The sequence below is a fragment of the Thalassophryne amazonica genome, chromosome 19 (assembly GCF_902500255.1).
Source record: "Thalassophryne amazonica chromosome 19, fThaAma1.1, whole genome shotgun sequence".
Taxonomy (NCBI): domain Eukaryota; kingdom Metazoa; phylum Chordata; class Actinopteri; order Batrachoidiformes; family Batrachoididae; genus Thalassophryne; species Thalassophryne amazonica.
The window spans coordinates 54,232,886-54,258,678 of record NC_047121.1 but is presented as its reverse complement, the minus strand read 5'-3'; the positions used below and the strand labels follow the sequence as shown (position 1 = coordinate 54,258,678).

Sequence of the window (25,793 nt, the reverse complement as noted above, 5' to 3'; positions counted from 1 at the left end):
ATAAAACAAACTTCAGTATCTCATTATGTCCACAAAAAGGAGCTTCTTGTACATATGAGAGAAAACTTTGAGGTTTCAGACTGTTGTACGGTGCTTTTTCGAAAGTGCACACAAACAAAATGAAGGGATGTTTGGTAATGTTGGTGGTGGTTTCAGTGACCTCTAGTGGTAAACTCTCATATTGGAGTGGTCAGTAAAATCTAAAAGCTCCAGGTCAAGCCCATGGAACATCTACATTTCACATAGAGACATCAGGGCATCAAACCTACAAGCAGGTGATTATTTTAGTCAGTTGTCTTCAGCGTCTCGCTCAGGTTTTCACTCCGGTTCTACAGAACAGCACATGAGTGAGAAGGTCACTGTGGCTGCCCAATTTGTTTCTAGAGGAAGTCACACTTCAGCACCACCCTCTGAACCTGGCACCTTGTCAGCTCCCTGCACCTCCATGCATGCACCCAGTTTCAGTGTGATCTCTGCATTAACAGCAAACAAGAGAGTGGCAAAAACAGCTTCTGGGAAGCTCGAGACCACATTCAACAGGTGGTTCTGTGAGTTGCAGATAAGTTGGACATTTGGTAATGTTTGGAGCTGAGAGATGGGAACTGATCTGGATAAGGTGGCACCCTCTCTGCAGATCCTCCAGTATGGTTGCACTGATAGTGTTGGGTAGACCTGCAGGAGACTCTAATCCATTTCCTATCAGAACCTGTTGTTGTTGTTCTGAATAGGGGAATTTGATGTATTCTGTGGTCAATTTATTCCACCCACATCTTCTGGGTGAGTGCTGGGTGCCTGACATGTCCATCTGCTCTCATAGATCCAGCTAAAATGTTCCAGTAGCTAAAAATGCAGAGGTGGAGGGTACCTGCATAGGTCTTCAGTGGTGGCTCCAAACTGTGACAAAGATCCACGAGGACAGCTGTTGTAGGTCTAAAGTGTCCCAACAGGGACTCTAAACTCTCTGCAAACAAGTCAACATGGTCCTGGAAAATGTGGAATAATCTGCAACTTCTTGGGCCAATGAATACTGTGATCAATCAGTGATTATTGGAATGAAAGGTTCCCAGTTGAGACGTGAGTTATTGTGGAGTATATTTACATTTTGGAAAACAAAAACAACTATGACTGCAAGCAGTCATATACGGGCCCTCGTTCCGTGCAACTGCCTACCCAGGCCAGTGGGTGCCCTTGTGACCACATGTGGGCATGTGCATGCAGGGGCAACCACTCATCACACAGTTAAAATTTTAAACAAATCACACAATGCATCAAGGAGTTATGACATGTTGATTGTTCATCCACTAGGGGGCGCTCAGTGTACAAACAGAGGGGCTGGGTGTGTTCAGGGGCCAACCGTCATCATACATGTGAAGTTTCAAGTCAATCAGGCAAAGCATGAAGGCGTTATCATGACTTGATGTTCCATGGCATAGGGTCAAAATGGCGGCACCATAGCGGCCACACCCTTCAACATAGAGAAAAGCTTTCGATAACTTTTGGTCAGTATCATCTTTGGATGCTGTCAAAAAAATTTGAAGTGCATTGGACAAAATCCCTAGGAGGAGTTCGTTGAAATACAACATGTGGAAATCATGCCAAAATGACAAGAAAATTCAAAATGGCCGACTTCCTGTTTGGAGTAGACCCATGGCGCAAGAGACTTTTTTGTACGTCTATGCAAGTCATACATGTACCAATTTTCATCTCCCTACTCCAAAAAGACCCTTATGTGGAGGTGTTTTTGAAAGTTTCAAGGGGGCGCTATTGAGGCATTTTGCCCCGCCCATGGGCAACGCCCCTATGAATTGTAAGCGGTTGTCGTGCTCGACCTGTGTATCAATTTTCATGATGATGTGACAAAATTAAAGCCGTCAAATGGAAGAACGTAATTTCATGGCGAATGGGCAATATTCGGCACACCGCCACACGAACGCCATTACTTGTAACTTCACGGCGTTCATCGCCTACGTTCACTAATTTGTTGTGCATGTTTTAGAAGTGGAAGGAAGTTGATTGGGTTAAGTATGTGACATCAGGACCTCTTAAAGTAAAAATAGGACATTTCCTGCCACCACCGGGGGGCGCTATGGCGCAGGTGGGAACGTAAGATATGTAGACGTTCAGGGCGGAACCCTCATCATGTCCAGCAAGTTTGAAGGATCTACGATGATGTATGTGGGCGTGACAGCCGTTCGAAGTGAAATGGCGTGCTCCGAAAAGCTCGCCAAAGTTTGACGACCCCTAGCAGCCACGCCTTTTGACTTAATTAGAATCTTTTGATAACTTTTGATCACCATTGTGTTGTGATGATTTTGACCAAATTTGAAGACGATCGTATAAAATCCCTAGGACGAGTTCGTTCAAATGTAAGTAGTGGAAATGGCCAAAAATGGCAAAAATTTGCTCAAAATCGAAACTTAAAATCAAAATGGCCGACTTCCTGTCGATATTTCACCATGACAGTAAGAGACTTTTTCGTGCGTCCTGGCATGGTAAATATGTGTACCGAATTTCGTGAGGCTACGACGAAAAAAGCCCAATGCGGAGGGGTTTTTGAAAATTTCTAGGGGGCGCTATTTTGCGATTTTTGTGCGACCATGTGCGACGCCCCCAAAATATCGAATTTCGGATCCGGCCGGATGACTTTGGAAAGTTTGAGTTTTTGAGCATGGGAAGAAGCCGAAATTTCAATTTCAAGAGTGATAATAATAATAATAATAATAATAATAATAATAATAAACAGGGCAATTACAATAGGGTCCTCATAGGACATTGCGTACTCGGGCCCTAATAATAATAAACAGCGCAATTACAATAGGGTCCTCGTAGGACGTTGCCTACTCGGGCCCTAATAATAATAACTAGGACTGCAAGCAGTCATATACGGGCCCTCGTTCCGCCACACCGCCTACTCAGGCCAGTGGGTGCCCTTGTGACCACATGTGGGCATGTGCATGCAGGGGCAACCACTCATCACACAGTTAAAATTTTAAACAAATCATACAATGCATCAAGGAGTTATGACATGTTGATTGTTCATCCAGTGTACAAACAGAGGGGCTGGGTGTGTTCAGGAGCCAACCATCATCATACATGTGAAGTTTCAAGTCGATCAGGCAAAGCATGAAGGAGTTATCATGACTTGATGTTCCATGGCAAAGGGTCAAAATGGCGGCACCATAGCAGCCACACCCTTCAACATAGAGAAAAGCTTTCGATAACTTTTGGTCAGTGTCATCTCTGGATGCTGTCAAAGAAATTTGAAGTGCACATTGGACAATATCCCTAGGAGGATTTCGTTCAAATACAACATGTGGAAATCATTTCAAAATGAGAAGAAAATTCAAAATGGCCGACTTCCTGTTTGGAGTAGACTCGTGGTGCAAGAGACTTTTTTGTACGTCTATGCAAGTCACACGTGTACCAATTTTCATCTCCCTACTCCAAAAAAAAACCCTATGGGGAGGGGTTTTTTAAATTTTCAAGGGGGCGCTATTGAGGCACTTTGCCCCGCCCATGGGCGAGGCCCCTATGAATTGTAGGAGGTTGTCATGCTTGACCTGTGTATCAATTTTCATGATGATATAACAAAATTAAAGCCATCAAAAGGAAGAACGTAATCTCATGGCGAAGGGGCGATATTCGGTACGCCTCCACACAGAAGCCGTTACTCGTAAGTTCACGGTGATCATCACCTATGTTCACCAACTTGTTCTGCATGTTTTAGAAGTGGAAGGAAGTTGATGGTGTTAAGTATGTGACATCAGTACCTGTTTAAGTATAATGTTCCATGGCGAAGGGTCAAAATGGCGGCGCCATAGCGGCCACACCCTTCGACATAAAGAAAAGCTTTCGATAAATTTTGGTCAGTATCGTCTGTGGGTGATGTGGAAGAAATTTGAAGTGCATTGGACAAAATCCCTAGGAGAAGTTCGTTCAAATACAACATGTGGAAATCACGCCAAAATGAGAAGAAAATTCAAAATGGCCGACTTCCTGTTTGGAGTAGACCCATGGTGCAAGACACTTTTTTGTACGTCTATGCAAGTCACACGTGTACCAATTTTCATCTCCCTACTCCAAAAAAAACCCCTATGTGGAGGGGTTTTTGAAAGTTTCAAGGGGGCGCTATTGAGGCATTTTGCCCCACCCATGGGCGACGCCCCTATGAATTGTAAGAGGTTGTCGTGCTCGACCTGTGTATCAATTTTCATGATGATGTGACAAAATTAAAGCCGTCAAAAGGAAGAACGTAATTTCATGGCGAATGGGCAATATTCGGCACGCCGCCACACGGACGCCATTACTCATAACCTCACGGCGTTCATCGCCTATGTTCACCAATTTGTTCTGCATGTTTTAGAAGTGGAATGAAGTTGATTGGGTTAAGTATGTGACATCAGGACCTCTTAAAGTAAAAATAGGACATTTCCCATCACCAGCGGGGGGCGCTATGGCGCAGGTGGGAACCTAAGATATGTAGACGTTTAGGGCGGAGCCCTCATCATGTCCAGCAAGTTTGAAGGATCTACGATGAAGTATGTGGGCGTGACAGCCGTTCGAAGTGAAATGGCGTGCTCTGAACAGCTCGCCAAAGTTTGACGACCCCTAGCAGCCACGCCTTTTGACGTAATTACAATCTTTTGATAACTTTTGATCACCATTGTGTTGTGATGATTTTGACCAAATTTGAAGAGAATCGGATGAAATCCCTACGACAAGTTCGTTCAAATGTAAGTAGTGGAAATGGCCAAAAATGGCAAAAATTTGATCAAAATCAAAACTTAAAATCAAAATGGCCGACTTCCTGTCGATATTTCACCATGACAGTAAGACTTTTTCGTGCATCCTGGCATGGTAAATATGTGTACCGAATTTCGTGAGGCTACGATGAAAAAAGCCCAATGAGGAGGGGTTTTTGAAAATTTCTAGGGGGCGCTATTTTGCGATTTTTCTGCGACCATGTGCGATGCCCCCAAAATATCGAATTTCGGATCCGGCCGGACGACTTTGGAAAGTTTGAGTTTTTGAGCATGGGAAGAGGCCGAAATTTCGATTTCAAAAGTGGTGATAATAATAATAATAATAATAAACAGCGCAATTACAATAGGGTCCTCATAGGACATTGCCTACTCGGGCCCTAATAATAATAAATAATAATAATAAACAGCGCAATTACAATAGGGTCCTCGTAGGACGTTGCCTACTCGGGCCCTAATAATAATAAATAATAATAAACAGCGCAATTACAATAGGGTCCTCGTAGGACGTTGCCTACTCGGGCCCTAATAATAATAAATAATAATAAACAGCGCAATTACAATAGGGTCCTCGTAGGACGTTGCCTACTCGGGCCCTAATAATAATAAATAATAATAAACAGCGCAATTACAATAGGGTCCTCGTAGGACGTTGCCTACTCGGGCCCTAATAATAATAAATAATAATAAACAGTGCAATTACAATAGGGTCCTCGTAGGACGTTGCCTACTCGGGCCCTAATAATAATAATTAATAATAATAATAATAATAATAAACAGCGCAATTACAATAGGGTCCTCGTAGGACGTTGCCTACTCGGGCCCTAATAATAATAATTAATAATAATAATAATAATAATAAACAGCTCAATTACAATAGGGTCCTCGTAGGATGTTGCCTACTCAGGCCCTAATAATAAACATTAATTTAAATGGTATATGTCAGGTCAGTGAAAGCTGGGACAATGTCGGCAGAAAATCCTGTTATCCACCACAGAGACATGACAGCATGAAAAAACAACCAACCCAGTGCAGGAGGCAGCATGGTGGATTAATGGTTAGCACTGTTGCTTCACTGCAAGAAGGTCATGGGCTTGATTCCCACCTGTGGGCTTCCTTGTGGCGTTTGCGTGTTCCCCCCGTTTTTGTGTGGGTTCTCTCCGGGTTCTCCAGCTTCCTCCCACATCCAAAGACATGCAGGTTAGGTGGACTGGAAACATTAAAATTGTCTATCTGTGTGTGCGGGTGAGAAAGTGTTTGTCTATATGTGGCCGTGCGGTAGACTGGCATCCTGTCCAGGGTGAACCCCGCCTTAAATTACTGGAGCGAGAGTTGAAGATGAGTGAGTGAATGCAGGAATGTCAGAGGAAAAAGGACATGAGCTCTATTGTGAAAGTGGTACATCTTAACAAGGGAGTGATTTTTTTATCTGTACATTTTCACCAAAGAACCAGTCTGGTTCCATCAGAAAACAAATCAGTAACCGCCAACATCAACAGATGCATATTACAAATGACTACATGGTAGGACACATGACTTCCACATTTAAAAATGATGCCGTGATCTACCAGAAACACATGTGGAGCCGTGCTGGTTCCAGACTGTGTCAAATGAAGTGCCCTTTTGATAATTTGTCTGATATTGTCAGATCACCGTGTCGAGCAAGTTCATTAAATCCTTTTGCAGTCTTGTTTATTTTTGTTTATATTTGTGGTTCTGTTGCCTGTTCGAAAACAAGTTTTTTTTTTTTCCAAAAGACTGAACAGACTTTGTTGTTGTTACTTTAGTGGGATTCAAAGCAGTTCTTTACTGCAACACTGTTTGCGACGCAAAGTCAGGCATTGGAGCACGCGCCACACAACAGATCCATCCCACCCCTCAAAAGTAACCATCAGTAAGGTGACATGTGGGTGTGTTCTTAGTCTGAGGCACCTGTCTGCTGGATCATGCACAGAAAAACGCGTCACATCTTGAAGCTGATGCAAGTGAAACTCCTCATCTTTGTCGTAACCGCATGACTTAGTCATCCAAATGGTAAAACTGTAAGCACCAAGACCCTGAAGAGTTGGACCTTCATTGCAAGGACGCCTGCATCGCCAAACGCCATCATGAAGATGGAAATGTATTTATTCATTTATTTTAATGGTCATTTACTTCTCGCGTCCTGCAGTTTCCTGAAGAGCAACTTTTCAGGTTCTGGACCTGTTTTATTTTGGGCAGGATGCACTGAACGGTTTATAGCTCTGTTCTTGAACCAGAACAGATGCAGTTGTACCTCTGTGGAAATGGGATGCATATGTCTCAGATCAGCTGCAGCACCCCCCCCCCCCAAACACTCACCCAGATTCATTCCTTGGAGCGCTATGCCTTCAACATTGTACATCACTTTTGAAGAATTTCTTCTACAGAAATACCAGTGGATGCTTTGGAGTGTTGAATAAATCTTATGATGAATTCAAAGTGCCTGCAATCAACATGTATTAAAGCACATTTTTTGTATTAATCAACAGGAGGAAATTAAAACGTTCCTTCCATCTCCTCCTCTTGTTTTTTCATGCAGTCTTGTTCTGCTAATGGCTTTGGATCACGGCTAAGCCTTACTGCAAATGGCTCTTAATCCAACGGGTCTGCGTTTGGTTACCTGAGGGAAATACTATCCAGCCTCCGTCACGCACGCAAGCCTCCAGATTACTCCAATATATATTAATCCCCTCATTTATCTTTGTCAACTAAGGGCCAAAAATAATTTGAAAGTGAGTAAATAAGAGCGAGTGCAATAGCAGAGGCAGGCCTCAGACAGGAGGCAGGTGCTCGCCGCCTCAGACGGCGCTCTGCTTTGATTGGCTCTCTAATGAGCCTCTCTGCACGGTAAATACGCCTCTGCTCATTTCTCTCATCAACATTTCATGGGTTGGGTGATTATCCTCTTCAAGCAAACACGGGATGTTTCAGAGTTTCTAAAATGGAAAATAATCACCGAAAGCACGTCGCCAAGTGCTGGATGTTTGCACAGGAAATGAAAGGAATGGCGAGTTTTGGACAAGTGACCAATCCCAGGTCTGCATCTCAGCAAAAAGGCAATAATCAACTAAAAATAGAAATAACATGACATCATCTTATTCTCTAACTCCTTTAGTCTGAAAACGCTGCACGTGCAGCTGAACCCTGCAGCGATGCGCCAAACGCAGACATTTACTGTTTGGCTAATAAATACAACAGAGGATATCGCAGCAGGAATGTGTGTGATGTTTTGCCAAAAGATCCAAAAATGATTTCAGGGGGTTATTAGCTTCAAATAGATTTTTAAAAGATGTTGTAAAGTTGAGAAATTGAAGGACGGGCAGTCATCAGCGTATTTCTTTTCTCCGCACTCGCCGCCTGTCCAGCCAGTGGAACTCATTACGTGTGGTGTGTTTTGGCCTCACACCCACTGAGTTTACTGACATGGTGCAGATCCACCATCAAAGGAGGGCTACCTGTGTAAAAGACCCCAAGAGGCCCAAATATGTTACTGGACTCTGCTTTAAACATTTCATTGGCTTCAAGTTTTCCCAGTGATGTTTGCTGAAAAATTGAAATAATGACCTTGTGAGAAGTTTGGACGACTGTCCGTGAACTTGGTCTCCATCCACACACACACACTCACTCACATGAACACACTCACACAAATACTCCTAAAGATGCCACATCCTCTGAAATGGACCAGACTACGGGGCTTTTGAGTTTAATATGGCAAGATTCTTAACCTCCTCATGCAACTAAAAACCTGAACCACTGTTTGACTGATGCACAAAGAGAAATAGCTGAGGATGGTGCAACAACTGCTACAAAACGTTCATACAAGCTTCTCTTAAATTTCTTAAATCCAATTTCATCTTGATGTCATTTGAAGATTTTCTGTGCAACTGCAGCATTATTGTTGCATCTCATCAATGAGTGCAAAGTGTCTGAAACCCTTCAAAATACAAGTGTGCACGCACGCACACACAAAACCCCAAACAAAACAAATGAGATATCAGAGCTAATACCAACCCTGTGCACTCTGAACAAACATGACTTCCCTTTATCGCTTTCTTGTAACTTCATGACACCACTTATACCAATCAGGATATAGTTCTGTCTCTTCAGTCGCACACCAGCAAATGTCAAAGAAATGCTTAAACGTGGCTGTAAGAGTGGTTTCAAACGGGGCCGACAGGCTGCAGACGTTCACTGTGGCCAGACTTCACCAGGTGATTTTACTGATTAACATCACTGAGCAGCAGAGGAGCTCATTAGCTGCTGTGTGGCTCTTAAGAATGAAAACCTGCACCTTCTCCTCCTGCTTTATGCTGTTCGTACTGACCCCAACTGGGTCATGACGTGTCCACTGGAAGAAGACCTGGATTCCGTAGTGTTGAGTCGGGTCAAGTTTGGGAGCGTGAACGGTGAAGTGAGCATCGTTCTGCACAGCAGCCGTGGATTCAGGCAAAGTGTGATGGTGACCTGCAAACATTCTGAGCAGTTGACCCTGACATCCCACAGGGGATCGTTTTGATCCCAGGTGTCAGACCCAATCTTAATGTGCATATATATATATATATATATATATATATATATATGCAAAGATATTTCAGAAATCTACACCTAAAGTGACATGAATGTGAAGTGAAATGGAGAGCAGATGAGCCTTTTCTGGAAATAAACACAGCTGTGAGAACAAATGATTAAAAACTCATATTGTAATGTTTCCAAATATTTCAGTAAGTGACAAATTACAAACCCTTCTTTATAACCCTTCTTTATTTTTGGGAAGGTGAACTTTGCTGCCATATTTTATACAGCATAATCTTATTTATTCATTTACTTAAATCTTAAATTTATAATAAACTGCCATCTGCTTGTGAGGAAAAGTTCAGTTGGATTATTTACCCCCCAAAAAATTCATGCCTGCATGTCAATCTGACCTTTGGTCATCTTGTGAGTCTCCCACCTTGGGGATGAGAAAAGACCCTCAGTGTTGAGTAACGGGGGTTATGCAGGAGGACAGTCAGATGTCTGTTTGTCTGCTTGAGGCCTGGCGTGGCTCCTCCCACTTTTTCTCCATGTCAGACTTGAGGGCAGCAGAGACTTCTTAGGTCACTTAGTACAATTAACCACACAGCCAGTCATACTATGTCAGATAATTCTAATTTAATGCTCAGAAAGGACAATGCATCCTCTGCTTGTAGTTGGATCTGACATACTAGCTATCAAAGTGACCACGCCCCTAATTATTCATAACTTTATATTTTAAACTGAGTTACACAAATTTACTCTGTACTAACTATAGACCAGAACTGGATCTTTTCCAAGGCTCTAAATGTATGTGTATTTCTGCTATAAAGCTGGGAAATTTAACATGGGGCTCTGTGGCGAATGATTTGCTTTTGGAGCCCACCTCCAATGGAAATCCAAGGAACTCCAAGTTTTCACACTTTATTGGCTTTTTTACTCTTTTTCAGCAGTGAAAGTTGGGGCTTCATACCAACATGGAAGATATTACTGATGCTGCTCCATCTATCAGCAGAAAATATGTTCCTGTATTATTTGCCGTAAGACCCTCACCAGTAAAGTTACAACTTTAAAGTTACGTGAGTCATGATGGAATAACTTGCAGAACATTTGACACCGGAAAAAACAGTCTCATGTTTATCCACGTTTCAGTTCTCATAAAGGGAACCGTGACACTCCACGGAGGCCTCAGGACCTGCATCAGGCAATAACTGTCAAGTTCACAAGGAAGTCAAATATTCAGTGTGAGGAGTGAAAAGGATCCCTGTGCATCTGAGGGTGGGGTGGGGGTGGGGGTGGGGGGGGGGGTGAGGCCGCCAACAGATGAAGTGGTCACTGAAGCCCACATGATGTTCTGTGAGCTTCATATGAAAGCAGTATTTCCATAATCTTACATCTCTCTGTTAGCCACTTGTCTAAATAGTCATAAATCACTGCTGGATTCCTGCTTTTTTATTAGGAAGACAAACCTGCTGGAAACATGCAGCCACACAGAGGAAAAAAAACAAAACATCCACCATTATCTCATTCAAACAACACAAAGACATATGGGTTCCTGTGCAACTATAGAATGGCACTTAGAGTGCATATGATGCTTCCAACTATGACCCAGGAGTGATTATTTTCCACATTTTAAGTCTGATCTTACTACTGATAATTGAAATTAAACTTAATAATTGTGGCACTTATAATTTATGCTTTTTGTTTGTTTTGGAGCCAGGTGAGATTACTATGATAAAATTATATTAGGCTATCACTTGTACATTTTTTTTTAATTTTTTTTTTACAGTTTTATAACTTTCTAGAAATTCCATTCCATTGGTGCTGGTGCTTTTATCCTTGGATCCTGCAGCATGAAGAGGATGAGTGTCAACCCTGCTCCCCCCCAGAAGTAATGATGATTTAGAAAGGCTACATGTCAGCCCATCATAAAACCGCTGCACCGTTACGTTAAAGATAATTCTCTCATCTGCAGCAGCCAGACATGCAACATTTTTTTGATTCCCACCTGTGGTCTTTCTGTGTGGAGTTTTCATGTTCTCCGTGTTTTCGTGGGTTCCCTCTGGATGTTCCAGCTTCCTCCCACATCCAAAGACATGCGGGTGACTTCTCTCTAATTCTTTTTTTGTTGTTGTTGTTTTGTTTTTTACATGTTGGGCAATGCCACTTTTTCAATGTGAGTAGTCATTTCAACAGTAAACATTTAGGATGTAACCACTGCTCACAACCAAATGTACCATCACCATCTGTGAAGTTACCATTGCAAATGTTGTTGGTAATGATACATCAGTGCTGAGGCCACTCAAGTTTGTCTTGTTCAAAGCTCGGGGAGCACATTTATTGTCCAAAAGAGTGACAACTCAACGTTTTAATAATGTAACTGTCATCTCTAAGTCTTGTAATGACAGTCAGTATGGGTCCACAGACGTCACAACATCACAAATCTGTCATTGTACTGATGGCTCTGTTTGAGGTTGTACTGGTCATCCAGGCAGAAACCACAGTCACTAAGAATCTCATCAACAGAGTGTTCATGGTGTTTGAACGGGCACTTGATCCCTAGAACACCTGTGCCACAGCTCTTACAATTTACAAGGCCTTCTGGAGAGGCACCAAGGAACGGATGTTCCTTAGAAATGACTAGGTTTCCTAACTGAACCTTGAGTGCTTCTCAGACACTTTCACTTACTTCTGGCCACTTGGTACTATGCTTGGGGTCTGTTTTGAGCCAGCCTGGATTGGTAGTAGAGTCTGAAGGCTTCGTGTTTACTTCCCCACTGTAACGCTTCACTTCCACTGGACTCTGAAATGCAAATTGTCTTCAACAGAGAAACAGAAGGACTCATCAAATCAGTCTTGCAGCACTGTCCTGCTACAGATACAGTTATGCAACCAGCTCTCTGTTCATGCTGAGCAGCTGAGGATGGCTGATAGCGTGTTACTACTTCCACATATGTCAATTCAGCGTCAGTTACTCTAAAATTTATTTATATGGAATCGCAAAGATCCAATAACGTCTGTGTATTGAAATTGTCGTATGAAGGCTCATATATACTCAACAAAAATATAAACGCAACACTTTTGGTTTTGCTCCCATTTTGTATGAGATGAACTCAAAGAACTAAAACTTTTTCCACATACACAAGATCACCATTTCTCTCAAATATTGTTCACAAACCAGTCTAAATCTGTGATAGTGAGCACTTCTCCTTTGCTGAGATAATCCATCCCACCTCACAGGTGTGCCATATCAAGATGCTGATTAGACACCATGATTAGTGCACAGGTGGGCCTTAGACTGCCCACAATAAAAGGCCACTCTGAAAGGTGCAGTTTTATCACACAGCACAATGCCACAGATGTCGCAAGATTTGAAGGAGCGTGCAATTGGCATGCTGACAGCAGGAATGTCAACCAGAACTGTTGCTCGTGTATTGAATGTTCATTTCTCTACCATAAGCCGTCTCCAAAGGCGTTTCAGAGAATTTGGCAGTACATCCAACCAGCCTCACAACCGCAGACCACGTGTAACCACACCAGCCCATGACCTCCACATCCAGCATGTTCACCTCCAAGATCGTCTGAGACCAGCCACTCGGACAGCTGCTGAAACAATCGGTTTGCATAACCAAAGAATTTCTGCACAAACTGTCAGAAACTGTCTCAGGGAAGCTCATCTGCATGCTCGTCGTCCTCATCGGGGTCTTGACCTGACTCCAGTTCGTCGTCGTAACCGATTTGAGTGGACAAATGCTCACATTCGCTGCCGTTTGGCACGTTGGAGAGGTGTTCTCTTCACGGATGATGCGAAGGAGATGTGTTGCACTGCATGAGGCAAATGGTGGTCACACCAGATACTGACTGGTATCCCCCCCCCAATAAACCAAAACTGCACCTTTCAGAGTGGCCTTTTATTGTGGGCAGTCTAAGGCACACCTGTGCACTAATCATGGTGTCTAATCAGCATCTTGATATGGCACACCTGTGAGGTGGGATGGATTATCCCAGCAAAGGAGAAGTGCTCACTATCACAGATTTCGTCTGGTTTGTGAACAATATTTGAGGGAAATGGTGATATTGTGTATGTGGAAAAAGTTTTAGATCTTTGAGTTCATCTCATACAAAATGGGAGCAAAACCAAAAGTGTTGCATTTATATTTTTGTTGAGTATAGTTGTCGTAAAGGCTGTGGCAAGCGACCAAGGGACGGAGTTGGACCAACATCCACAAAACATTGTCGTCTAAGCTGGTGAGGGACTGCAGAAGTGCGCGCTGCTTTTGGTCGTCTGCAGGTTCCATGACTGTGGTACTTTGCCTTTTGGATGTATGTAGTCTCATCTTTGCCTCTGCTTTATAAAATTTGATGTTGCCTATCTCTGCTGCCGTCACATTTTTTACAAAATACTGACTCCATTCACATGGCAAATCAGTGCATGCTGACCTGGTATATCTGAGACACACAGCAGCTTCAAGCTTGAAGCGCAGGGCTCCAAGGTGACAGCAGGTTTCTTCCAGTCCGGCCATGCGCTCACAATGGGCAGTTAGAATTTGGACACTTCTCGATGTGGGTCCTCAGTGATGTGCCAGGATGGCTTCATGTTGTCTTTGAACAAAATGTTGCTGCTCCATAAGACACGATACAGTCTGTACCCAACCAGGAACAAAGAGTGTATGAGCTTCCAGTGCCCTGTAATATTCCATTCCCTCTTGTGAGTGTGGCCCTGCAACATAAGAAAGAAAAACTTGAAAAATCAGCTGTGAACATAACGAAAGACATTCGTGATGTATGCAAACAGAGGTAAATGAGCTGGCTTTTGCACTGAAAAAAGAGAATGTTTGAACCAACTTAAAGTGTTACAATTTGTAAAAAACCTGAATGAATTAAGTTGTTTGAACTTAAGTTTGTAAGTTAGTTGATTTAACTTTTAAATTTAAGATCAAATAACTTAATTCATTCAGGTTTTTACAAATTGTAACACTTTTTAAAGTTGGTTCAAACATTCTCTTTTTTCAGTGTGGACCCATCCAGTTTTTTTTTGGAAATTATGCCTGTACAATTGTAACATTTGACAAGATTTCACATTTTTTTTCAGATATTTTAAATGTGCATTAGGGATGATCTCTGTTTTTGTGAACTTCATTCACCATAAAGTCTATTTTATGAATTTTGGGAAAAAACCTCCATTCCTTCCAGACATTGAACTGTATTTTAATGGAATGAAGAGGGTTAAGAAAACTGCCAAATTGCCCCAGACACCGATAATGGTACTAAATCTGCAACAATCATATTCTCTTGACCCTCCCTTCCTTCTAGATCAAACTGAATAATTGGCCAAAAGACCATATACATATTTAGTGCTACACTCGGATGTACAACTGGCCTGCATGTAAACAAAGTCTGGATTTGGCACATGTAGCCCACTACATGGATTTGTTATTCCTGAGCATTCATAAAGCAGACTAATTCACAAACTAATCTAACTGAATTGTTGTTAAAAAAAAATACACACGAGGACTCTCGATCAAGTATGTAGATGTCTTTATAATCAATCTGCAGTGGCTCAGAAAGATTATTCTCAATAAGATAGTCCACGAGCTGCTGTGAAACCACTTTTTCCAGAATTTTAGAACAAAATGATAACGTGTCAGAGACTAAAACTGTGAAAATATTCCCAAATAACAAACCCTGGGTGTCCAAACAATTGAAAATCTGTGTAAATGAAAAGAAGGCAGCCTTCTGCTCTGGTAATGTGCAATTAATGCAGGAAAAAAGGAGACAGCTGAGAGGGAATATATTTAAGGCAAAAACTGAGTACAAGAATAAAGTAGAAAGTAAATTTTTCAGTGGCAATATAAAACAAGCCTGGGAAGGTCTAAATACACTGATGGGCAAATCCAGTAAGAAATGTGATGCTCTTACAACCATTAATCAATGCTTTGTTGATGAGTTAAACTGTTTCTTCTGTAGATTTGATAAAGTGGATGATAAACAGGAATGTGATGAGATCTGTAAAAATCTTCCAGCAGGAGCCCCCACAGCTATCACTGAGGATGACGTGGCTAAAAGTCTTTCTAAACTGAAGCCAAACAAGGCCGCTGGCCCAGATGGCCTGAAAGCCCGTCTACTCAAAGACTGTGCCCCTCAATTAAAAGGAGTCTTTTCCAGATTGTTTAATTCCCTTCTTGTCACAGGAGTGCCCAAATCTTGGAAATTCTCCATAATAAGGCCTATACCAAAAAAGCCAGGGGCAAACAAACCTGAAGATTTTCGGCCCATTGCCATAACCTCCATATTATGTAAAACTATGGAGAGAGTTTTAGTTGACGTCCTGACCACCACAGTGGTCAGTGAACTAGACCCTCTGCAGTTTGCCTATAAGAGGGACAGAGGTACTGATGATGCCGTATTGATCTTGCTGGACATGATCTCAAAGCAGCTTTCACTTGCTAAAGCATATGCTCGGGTTTTGTTTGTAGACTTCAGTGCAGCTTTTAACTCTATGAAATTACATATTCTTCTGAAAAGGCTGGCTGATTTAAATGTTGAAAAGGGCCTGATGCTCTGGATCAGAGACTTTCTGTCTTGTCGCCCTCAAAGGGTTTGTGCTAACAACATTCTGTCAGGAGAGCTCATCATAAGCACTGGCTGCCCACAGGGTAGCGTTCTTTCACCTCTGCTCTTCTCTCTTTTTACAAACGAATTTGCAGTTAATGACACAAATTTTAAACTGATTAAATACGCGGATGACATGGCCCTAGTCGGCCTGCTACAGAAATGTGACTCCTCTGGCGAAGCCTACTATCTTGCCCACACTAAGGCTCTTGAAGCTTGGTGTCTCGACAGCCAGCTGGGAATCAGTGTGTCTAAAACAAAGGAGCTTGTTTTTCACACAAAGCAAGAACTGACAGTGCAGCCAGTTTCACTCGCCAGCTTGTTGAAATGGTGGAAACTTTTAAATATCTCGGTACAGTTCTTGACAGTCACTTGAGCTTCTCTGAAAACACTGATTTTATTCTTAGAAGACTGAGTTGTCTTGGTGTTAATCTGCAGATTTTAGAGCTTGTGTATTCTGCACATATTGAAAGTATTTTAACATTTCATCTTTGTGTTTGGTTTGGTCACTTGAGTTGTAAATGTAAGGACAAATTAAATAGAATTGTAAAAATGGCGGGGAAAATTGTGGGAAAATCCCAGAAGACTCTGGCCCACATTTACACTGACAGGATAAGGAGGAAAGCTCAGAGAGTCCTGGCAGACAGCTTTCATTCTCTGTCCTGTCAGTTTGAGCTCTTGAAGTCTGGGAGGCGCTACAGAGCTCCTCTGGCCAAAGGTTCTTTTAAAAAATATTTTATACCAAATGCCGTCACCATAATGAACTAAAAAAACTGACCACTCCACACAAAAAAAAAAAAACCCTGAACTGCTTTACTTCTGTTTAATTTGATTTTATTAGCTCTTATTTTATGTTTTATTTATCTTGCTAGGTCTTATTCTACTTCTTCCTTTACTTCTACTGTATTTTATGTATCTTATTTTTTGTTTTATTCGTGTGTTTGTATGAATGTTTTATGACTGTTTTTTTGTCTTTTTTGTGCTGGTGAGCCGAAGACAATTTTCCACATCGGTGGACAATAAAGAATTATTCTATTCTATTATAGATTTGATATCAGCCTATAGTTTTTCAATACACTAGCATCAAGATAAAGTTTCTTAAGTAATGGTTTAATCACTGCAGATTTGAAACATTTAGGAACAAATCCACAGGTTAATGAGTGATTAATTTCCAACACAGTCGGCCCAAGAGTGGGCCACAGGTCCAAATGCAGTTTTGTTGGACAACAAACACAACAAGCAGGTCGTGCTCTTAGCAGAAGTTCCAAGCTTCGTCAGCACGCCCAGTGAGATACTATCAAATTCAGCACATCTAGGTAATGTATCACTGATGACACCCACCTCAATAACGGGGCGTAGGGGCCAGACCTAAGGCATGCTGGGATATATTTAACCTAATGGATTAGGGTTGAAGGTTGGGGCTAAGGTCGGGGTTAGAGGAAAATGACTTGATCCCCAACCAGTATTACACCATGGTGGGAGTGTGGGGACTGGTTGGAATTAGGAAGGATCTGGGATGGTAGCGGGTTGGTTAGGGCTAGTTGTTAGGGTTAGGGCCATAGATGGAGGTTGAGGTTGGGCTGTGCGTGGGCCATCCTCCATATCAGAAACACATTATGAATCCTTGAGGCCTGCAGGATGGATGGTATTTAATTTCCTAATCCAGTCCGTCTCCTTTGCTTCCTCTGTTTGAGAGTCCAGACTGTGTTGGTCTGTAGTCCTGTGATCCTTATGTTTTCTATTGAATGTTGCTGAAAATGCTGTACAATATGTATTTGGGTTTTTATGTTTTTTTTTTCTTTGATGTTGTGTGAGTCTGATTCTAATTGTATTTCCAGTTTCCCCCACATACTATGCTCCACATTCTCCACACAGGATCATGTAGACAGTTTGTGGTGTTGAGATCCCAGATAGCTCTGATTTTGAGGACCTGCTTGTTGCTCTTGCTTTTCACCCCAGTCAAGGGGTAAAATTTCTGGTCCTGAGTTCTATGACTGAGTTCTGTAACCTGGCCAGTCTACTTTATACCAGTAGGTCTTGAAGACTGCAATTTCTCCTGTATACTGAAGTCACCCTATATTTGTGTAGGTAAACTGTGCTCTTGAGAAGTTTTTCAAAACTTGCCTTGGTGTTCCGATTCAACTGGACGCTAGCCCATGAGAATGTGCTGACCAATGGGATGATTTTCCCTTGGTCATCCCTTGTGTTGCCTGGTTGAAGGAATGTTTTGAAGGATTGTCTCAAAAAGGAGTGTGAGTACCCCCTGGATTTTAAGGCCCGGAACAATATCCTTGTGGCCTCCCAGAAATCTGCTGGTGTAGAGCAGATTTTATGGAACCTTAGTAATTGTCATTTGATGAGTCCTCTGTATGTGTGTGTTGGATGGAATCTTGTTTTGTACAACAGGGCATGTGTATCCGTCTCCTTGAAGTATACCTTGGTCTGTAGCTTGTGTATTTTGGGCCTTTGAAGGTGATGGTGTCCAGGAAATTCACCTGTGTGTCATCAATATTGTGCTTTATTTTTATGGACGCATGGTGTCTGCAGCTGCTTCAAAATCCTGTTTGGACTGTGTCCATACCCCCCAGATATCATCCAGAAATCTGAAATACGTGTGTGGTTTGAGCGGGCAGAAGCAAAGGCTGAATTTTCCCAGTTTGCCATGTTATCTGCATATGAGGGAGCACATTTCTTTCCCATGGTTGTCCCTTTGATTTGAAGGTAGAAGTTTGAGTCAATTTCAGTCACTCTTTGTTAAATTGATTTCCAGTAATTTTAGGATGTGTTTGTCCGGCGTCCTGGACTTGGGTATTTGGAGAGCCAGAGTTTGACGGCCTCCATGCCCGCTTTTATATCAGCGTTTGTGTATAAACTGTCTGAACATGCAGGTTCTTGACCTTTTGATAGAAAGTCATAGATGTCCTTCAGATAACTGGAATGTTTTGATGAAATCAGATTGAGATGATGGTCCAGATACTCTGCAGTCAGATGATCAGTCTTCCTGGAGGAACCTCATGTAGTTTGCTTTGGGAGGACATAAAACGTTCTGGCTCTAGGGTTTTCACTACTTTGATATTCCAAATGTTTGTTTATGAATCCTTAATTTCTTTTCATTTCTGTGAGGATTTATTCCACCTCTGACTATATCCAAACACATGGATTGGTCCAATTCGGTGTAGTGATCCCTATTGTTCAGCTGTCTTAAACCCTCCCAATGGTACTGTGACCTCTTCATAGTAGCTGTGGCACTGCCTTTGTCAGCCGGTTTAATAATGATTTGCCTATTTCTTTGTAACTGTCGCAGTGCCCCGACTTCCTCCTTGATCAGGTTTGTTCTCACCCTCTGTGCCTACAGTAGGACTTTAAAGGCCCGTGTATACCTTCCAGAACTATTCGTCTGATTTTGTTTAGGTAATTTGTATAATGTGGGTGTCCAATCTGATTTTGGTGTGAAGGGGGTTTGTGTTGCATCACCCCTTGTTTGAAAATAAGCTGCCAGTTTTAGGTTCCGGTGGTAATATTGTAATTGATTTCTTATTTCTCTGGTCATCTGTATTGTAGGCACAAAGATGAGTCCCCTGGAGATTTGGTCTTGTGATGGTGTAAAATGCCTGGCTAGGTTTATTACCGTCTCGAGTCCCCCTGCACAGGTCAGCTTGGTGAAGTTTATAAGTTTAAAGCCTCAGCCCAATGTTGCAGCATAGCCTTTGCTGTTTCCGGGATCCACTGGATTCTATTGAGCTCCATGTGGAAAGAATGTGACGGTAGGAGAGGCAGATATTTGTAGTTTTTTTTTTTTTGTATGTAGGTGTTAATAATGCCCAACACTTCCTGTTCTTTGTGGAGAAGTTGATTAGTCTTGATTCCTCAAGACTCCATCCTTTTGTGGAATCAAGTTATTTTCCTGAAGGTTTTCCAATGTTTTCTTTGTGGGAGAGGCTCAGGGTTAGGCTCCTTTTTACTTTTTCCACCATTTGGATCCTTAGGACATGAGTGGATGATTCTGGTGTTTTAGTTTTTTCTTCTCTGCCTGTGGGGGACGTATCTGATACTTGGGTGGAGGTGATGGTCTAGTGGTTAAGGTGTTGGGCTTGAGTCCAGAAGATCATGGGTTCAAATTCCCACCTGACTGGAAAATCACTAAGGGCCCTTTGGGCAAGGCCTTTAATCCTCTATTGCTCCCAGTGTGTAGTGAGCGCCTTGTATGGCAGCACCCTGACATCGGGGTGAATGTGAGGCATAATTGTAAAGTGCTTTGAGCGTCTGATGCAGATGGAAAAGCGCTATATAAATGCAGTCCATTTACCATTTATTTGGGTGTCCTGAAGGTGTTCCCTGGCCTCCGTCAATAACCCTTCCAACCGATCCAGGGTCTTCATTTTAAGGCAGGGTCCCAGGTTCTGCTGGGCCCATTTCCATGCCACACTGATAATCTGCATCTCTACAGGAGGTTAATTCCTCCACAATGCCCTTGATGCCACTTACATAGTGGTCCTCCAGTATTTATTGGGTGGTGAAGCTCCAGTTTTTGGCTTTGCTCTCAAGCGAGACCTGTGCGCCTGCTGTGACGAATGCTGGCCTCTGAGATATTTGATTATTCTGCTGATGGTGGGGGTTTGGTGGCTACTGATACATTCCCCACATGATGTACCATTTTTGATTAGTCTGAAAATGATCTTGTTTTGCTCAGTGAGGGATTTGGTTTAACATGGTTAGATGTGGACTTACCTGCAGGTTCCTTTCCCTTCAATGCCTCGGCATAGGTTGGCTTGGTATGGCTGAGAAGATGCTTGTTCTCTGCCATGTGGTCTCCTAGATGCTCCCCACCATGTGTTTGGATGGTTGACATCAGAATGACGATGCCCTCCTTGTTCGGTCCGGCTCTGGAATCCACTTCGGTTCCCTCTGACATTCCGTGGTCTGCCAGTGGAGTCCCAGCACCCTGTCTGCTCTCCAAAGCACATCTGGGAGACTTTGTTCCCTGTCCTCTTGATTGTAGTGGCTGTCATTTGAGAGCTGAGGTGCCGTCGGCCACGCTGCATGTAAATCCACTCATCATTCCTGTAGCGATTCATGATCTGTTGTGAGCAAAAAAAAAGTGAGTGTGAGACTGGGCTGCAAAGGCTTTACTGTCTCAATTTAATTATTTTTGTATTTATTTTGGAACGTGATGCCGACATTAAATATAGGAATGAATGAAACTAAGTTTACCAGAAAAAACAAAAAATGTCTGGTTCATATTTTCTGCAATGTAAGAATTGCTGTTGTTGCATTTCCCATATCATCATCATCATCATCATCATCTCTCCTTATCTGATTTGGGGTTGTAGCTTTTGTTTTTATTTTGTCCTGTATGGATCCCATTGTTTTCAATGTGTTTTACACTAGTTGCCCGTCCTGATGCATCTCCACATGAGCATGAAGATTGGGATATGGGTGAAGTCCTTCTTGCTTTTGTTGAGGCAAGAATACCCCCCCCCCCCCCCCCCCCCGCCACCTCCTTGCTGCCGGACACGGTTCTAGTTTTTCTTTCGGCTGTTCCTGTTTTTGCTCTGGTTCAGCAGTGGATCCTGTACAGATCCACATGTTGACTTGGCACAAGTGTTCCACCAGATGCCCTCCCAGATGTAACCCACATGTCCGTGAAGACTGGAGTACAGGTGTCTTTGGGATGCAAAGTCCACCGCTGTGTGCGCCCTTGGAGTATTTGCGTAATCTTACTAAATTTGGCCCAAACCAAATCTTTTGGCAGGTGGCCCTCTACAACCACATGATGCAGTGGAGTAACAAGTCTCAGTCACCTTGTTCAGCATGATCACAGCTTTTCTTGGCTTCCAGTTCTGACTGTTAATGTCCTTTGGGGGAGAAAGTGGCCTCCCAGTATGATGGGAGGACTTGCTGAGTGATCCATCCCCCACCCTGCAGTTGACAACGTTAATAGGTTCTATCCTCAGATGGGATTGACATTTCCTGTCCCTTGACCTGCACATCAGACTGTGGACTCCGGCAGGATTCAAGGTGAGGAAGAGCAAACACGGACAGTGGAACGTGAAGGCCGGGGTCTGATGTGGGACTGGTGCCGCTGGGCTCCACCTGCCTATCGGAGGTTTGGAAAAGTCATCAGCCGGTCTTGAACTTGGGTGGCCACCAACACATCTCCAAACAAATGCCTTTACATGATGTGGTTACTTTGGGATGCAATGCATAAATGGCACTTTCTCATTGAAAGAGAAATCACGGCTGACGGAGCAAAGACGTGTTTGAGGGTGGTCAGACAAAACGGATGAACAGGGCCGCTGTCTGTGCAACCTTTGAGAATGTCGGTAATAAAATAGTCTGTGAGGTGAAGGACACATGTGGCTTTGCGGCTTTCTTCATGCTCAGTGTAACGGGGTCAGTGTGTGTGTGTGTGTGGTGGGAAATCTGTCAGGCTGCAGTAACTGCAGCGTGCTGCATGATGATGAAACACGTCGACGACACATTATGTCATCTGGAGCAAAGAAGCCACAGTTATGAACCTAATTTATGCATTTTGGAACATTTGTCGCATTTGCCAGGAAAATACACAGCAGCTTGAAAATGACCGTAATAAATGTAATGTGGAGACGTGGCTTCGGTTCAAGATGCACACGACTGCCTGCAGTAAGCGAACAGCACAGTTTGATGTGCGCCATCGCTTTTTTTTTTCTCACAAGATTTGTATGTACGGGCTGCAACAAGTTCTGTCCAACATGCCCAATATCATGTGGTGCAGCATAGTTAACCGCTGATGTAAACCAGAACCATATGGCCCAATAGTGTGGAACTCATGCACAGACCACTAGAGGTCGCAACAGCAACATTTACAGCTACACTGATCACATGATCCAGGAGCTGCAACATGTCCTCCCAGGACAAGTTCTTCAGTTCTGAGCTCATTGATAGAATAAAATGCAGGGGATATTAAAATATAGAGTGTTTTGATGGGTAAAACCTTTAGTAAATGCCAAAAAACAAAACAAAACAACAAACACAAAGCTGTCAAACTGCATGAAGTGTGGTCAGTTAATGTCTGCAGCCACTTCTTCTGGGAAATGAAAAGTACAACTTTTCCTGTAATTTAAATTAAATTAATTTATATAGCACATTCCAAAAATCAAAGCACTGAACAGAAACCTTGAAAATTAAAACTACAACTAAATCAGGCACATAACAAAATAAATTGATAATTTCATTACAATACCAACAGATAAAACTCCTAAAGGCAATAAAAACCAAACCCTCAACCACTCTTGTAGAACAATACATCCTCGTTAACCATAAGCAGTAAAACAAAAACGTCTGGAGTCTGTATTCACGGAACTCGACTATTTAATTTTAGCTGGTTCGACTGTTCCACTAAACTGGTCCATGATACACAAACGCTCTGTCATCTTTCCCTCTTTTTTTTAAACCACAAAATCAAGGAGACTTTGGGTCCTAAAAGCATACCCCCTTTTTCCCAAAATAGTGTAGAATTATTTGTAATTTTGTGTATTTTGTTGTTGTTGGTAAAAGCCAAAAGTCACCTGATTTTGAAAGAAGATATCATAAGCTTTAAAAAAGTAGGGACCGTTTTTTTCTTCACATTCTGAGTGTCCAAAATCAAAATGGCGTCCAAAATGGCCTCCGTTTGGCAATAATGCAATACCTTTGCTAATACATAAGATACAATTACAAAACATCTAAATATAGGTTTTCTGACACAAGGAAACCAATGGAATCATCAAATTTAGGCTAAAGTTATTTACATGCCTAATTTCAAGATGGCGCCCAAATGTTCATTGACCATTTGAAATTTTGCTTTTGTTGTTCAGTTGACAAAGCAAAGTCCAAAACCCACAGTTTTTGACTTGTTAGTTGGAAACTGTCATGTTGGTTAATTTACAGACACTAAGTGATATTATAGCTGTTGTGGGTACTTGTTTCCTGCAAATACGAAGAAAATATGTCTTTGTATACATACAGTGGCTTGCAAAAGTATTCAGCCCCTTGGTATTTCACACATTTTAATTTCTTTATGGTGTTTCAAATACAAAAAGTAAATCAGGTTTCTCAATATAAAAATTTCAAAAATTATCTCCCTTAGACTCAAACTGAAAACAAATCTCTACAATTTGATATAAATTAATTAAAAATATCAAAGCCAAGATGACGGGTTGCATAACTAATCAAACCCTCTGGTATAATACCTGTAAATCAGTTTAATTGCCAGTTTTCTTCAGACAAGTCAGGGGATGGATACATGAACATTTCCAAGTCACTGAATATGTCTTGGACTTTATTTACATCAGTTATGAAGAAATATAAACAGTGTGACACTTTATGGTAAATCTGTGAGGAGTAGACAGTTCTCAAAAACTGAGTGACTGTGCAGAAGAAGAGTGAGGAAAGCCACCAAGACACCCAGACAACCCAGAAAAAAGTCTTAGGCTTCTGTGGCTGTGATTGGAGAAATTGTGCACAGTGCATGTTTTGCATTTTGTATCTCCAGTTATACAGCTTCATGAAGTGGTATAGAGGAGGGTTTTCTTTCACTAAAACATCAAGTCTAGGCTTGCATCACAGATGTACCTTCTGGCAAATTGTAGGTGAATGTTCAGGTCTTCTTTTTAAGAAAATCCTCCTCTGCTCCACTTCATCATGAAGTTGTATAACTGGGGGTAGAAAATTCAAAGCTTGCACTGTGCACAATATCTCCAATCACAGCCACAGAAGCCTATAACTTCTTCTGGGTTGTCTGGGTGTCTTGGTGGCTTTCCTCACTCTTCTCCTTCTTGCACAGTCACTCAGTTTTTGAGAACTGTCTACTCCATGCAGATTTACCATAGAGTGTCATACTGTTTGTATTTCTTCATGTAAATAACGTCCAAGACATATTCAGTGACTTGGAAATGTTCATGTATCCATCCCTTGACTCGTCTGAAGAAAACTGACAATTAAACTGATTACTTACAGATATTATACCAAAGGGGCTGATTATTTATGCAACCCATCATCTTGGCTTTTATATTTTTAATTAATTTATATCAGGTTGTAGAAATTTGCTTTCAGTTTGAGTTTAAGGAAGATAATTTTAGAAATTTCTATACTGAGCAGCCTGGTTTACTTTTTGTATTTAAAATGGCATAAACAAATTAAAATGTGTGAAATACCAAGGGGCTGAATACTTTTGCAAGCCACTCTACATACACCAAATGATTAAACCTTAACCTAATGTGGAAAACTGCATCCAGTGACTTTATTCAAACATCGATTTTGGGCCCGAAATGCTGAATTCAAGATGGCAGTCTGTCTGTCTGATGTTTCACAAAATAAAAAGATTAGTAGTCACAGGGAAGTTGTTATCCATGAGGGAATCTCTAGGTACAGTTTTACAAGGATAGATGCTGGAAAAAAAAAATTACTGGAACCAGATTTATATCAACTGTAATGTCAAATTTATGCCGTTTTTGGATTTCAGGACATGAGAGTGCAAAAAAAGGGCACCCTTTTAAGTGTTTAAATCATATTCTAACAAAATCAGGTGAGTTTTTGCTTTTACCCAAAAAACAAAACAAAACAAAACCAAAAACAAACCTTTTTATTTTGTGACCAATAAGCCTACACTAAAATGAGGTTAAGATGCTCTTAAATGTTAATTTCTCTTGAAGTGAGATTTAGACTCTTGATGATTTTACTTTTGTACTCTTAATTTCAATTACACATCACAATATTAGGACAAAAAGGTAGGTGTATATAACTTGTATTTAATAAATAAATAAATAAATGATAAACATGGCATAGCTGGAAGCTGTTCTGGAATATTAGTTCTACAACTCCTGGCAAAAATTATGGAATCACCGGCCTCGGAGGATGTTCATTCAGTTG

General features: G+C 41.9%; 1 long non-coding RNA gene across 1 annotated transcript; it reads right to left on the bottom strand.

Moving 5' to 3' along the window:
• Positions 1 to 855: 855 nt before the first annotated feature.
• Positions 856 to 17,305, bottom strand: LOC117501003. The gene is made up of 3 exons (XR_004557911.1): positions 17,234 to 17,305; positions 13,754 to 13,758; positions 856 to 865 (listed from the first exon to the last, which is right to left on the bottom strand). It is a non-coding gene; the product is annotated as an uncharacterized LOC117501003 (long non-coding RNA).
• Positions 17,306 to 25,793: the final 8,488 nt, after the last annotated feature.